A 2,233-nucleotide genomic window follows, 5' to 3' on the forward strand; every position below is an offset into this window, starting at 1 on the left:
AAACAAACAAGGTGAATGTAATCGGAATAACGCTACCTGTTTACCTTGCCTGCTTTCTACCGCGTATTACGCAATATTCCCGGCATAATCGAACAAAACAGCATTTTCATCAGATCAGAAAGGTGTAAAAGAACAATTTTGTTCGTAAGATCTACATGTAGATCGAAATATTTACCGTTTTTGAGTTATAAAGCAAAAAATTTCAAGTTCCATAGAGCCCAAATTATAGGGGCCAGCCCCTTTTGAATAGTATTACATGAAAGCCCATGCAATTATGCACAACTTTTGTTCTACATGTCTTAACAAAATATTTTTAGTTTTTAAGATACAAAGGAAAATATGTCGAATTTTTTGCTGTTTTCCGTGGTCTAACTTTTGACCCCTCTCTAGCGCCATTTTTAATGCAAAAATCAAAAAACAATAACCGATGTGCACAACTTCAATGCTTCCTCTCCTCGATTTAAAAGAGTTTTGTGCTCCAATTATTATCTTTTCTAAGCCTTTGTCTGGAAATCGGAGGTAAGAAAAATTCAATCAAAGGGCAATAACTCGTTAATGGAAGGTAATTTTCGAATTGTGAAACAGTATCCTAAAAGGGTTTTAAAAAGTCTAAAACCTCTGAAAATTTGAACAAAATCCATTCAGGAATGAGCAAGATATGAAGCGTCAAAGTTGGCGTCTAGGAAGAAAAAAAAAAAGAATAATAAGAACTAGAGCAAAGCTCGTTGCAAAGCAACGAGTAGGTCTTCCGTCCGGTTTTGACCGGAAGTACCGGAAGTGACGGAACAAAAGAAAGCATTGATCTAAGTAGTCTCCAGTGACTTTATAATTTCAATTTTGCATCAAAACCTTAAAAAAAGCCATTTTTGCTACTTCCGGTTTGACCGGAAGTGACGACGACGGACGGAAAAAACTACTTTTCATGCTCCCAGAGACATATGTCACCCCAAAACTTGTCAAGAACGGCAAAAAAAAACGCTTTTTCCGACCACTTGTCAAGAACGGCAAAAAAACGCGTTTTCCGACCACTTCCAGTTTGGCCGGAAGTGACGACGCCGGACGTATTTTGACGACTCCAATAGATTGAGCTTGACATTTTGAACAACTTTGCTTCCTTGACGCATTACAAATTCTAAATACTTTTTTTTAGATATATAGGAAAAACATTCGGCCCCTCTCGGCCCCTAATTTAAAGGGCCAGCCCTTTTTATGAGGTCTCATTTGAAAGATCTTAGAATTCTATACTTTTTTTTTGTTCTATATGTTTTAACAAAATATTTCTAGGTAAAAAGTTATCGTAGAAAAGGTGTTAAAAAATTTGAAATTCTTGATAGGACTATTTTCGGGCCATAGCGAGCGTCGGCACTTCGTACTTCCGGTGGTTGTGATATATGAAATTCACTTCTCCAAAGGTTGCTCTAGTATCACTGAAAATTTCATGCTTCTGTGTTGAGTGGTTTTTCAGAAAACTGCCGGACAAAGTGACACTCTGAAACGCGAAAATCTCAAAACCGGAAGTGACGTCATCAAAACAAAAAAATGTATATCTAGTTTTTTTACATGTTCTATCAGTCCTGAAAGTTTCATGAAAATCGAGCAAGCCGTTTTCGAGAACTCGCGTGCACAAAATCGGTAAGAAAAAAACAATAATAATAATAACTAGAGCAAAGCTCGTTGCAAAGCAACGAGTAGGTCTTCCGTCCTGTTTGACCGGAAGTAGCTTTAATTTTTAACCAAAAAAAAGAAAAAACGCTTTAAAATGGTTTGAATCATCTGAAGCTATGTTGATTAATGCAGAAATAAGCAATTTTGCTATTTCCGGTTAAACCGGAAGTTACAACGACGGAGAAAATAGAGTTTTAGGCTTCCAGTGACATATGTTACCCGAAAACTTGTCAAGAATGGCAAAAATACGCGATTTAAGACTACTTCCGGTTCGACCGGAAGTGACCACGCCGGACGTTTTATTTTGAATACAGTAGATTAATCTTGACATTTTGATCAACTTTGCTTCTTTGAGGTATTACAAATTCTCAATACTTTTTGAGATATAAAGGAAAAACTTTCGGCCCCCCTTGGCCCTTAATTTTAGGGGCCAGCCCTTTTTTCGAGATATCATTTGAAAGATCTTCAAATTTTACACTTCTTTTGTTCTACATGTTTAACAAAATATTTCTAGATAAAAAGTTATCGTAGAAAAGGTGTTAAAAATTTTGAAATTCTTTATAGGACT

Source organism: Saccostrea cucullata, unplaced genomic scaffold (genome assembly GCF_032062105.1).
Source record: "Saccostrea cucullata isolate Sc308-1 unplaced genomic scaffold, CSIRO_AGI_Scuc_v1 ctg861, whole genome shotgun sequence".
Classification (NCBI taxonomy): Eukaryota; Metazoa; Mollusca; class Bivalvia; order Ostreida; family Ostreidae; genus Saccostrea; species Saccostrea cuccullata.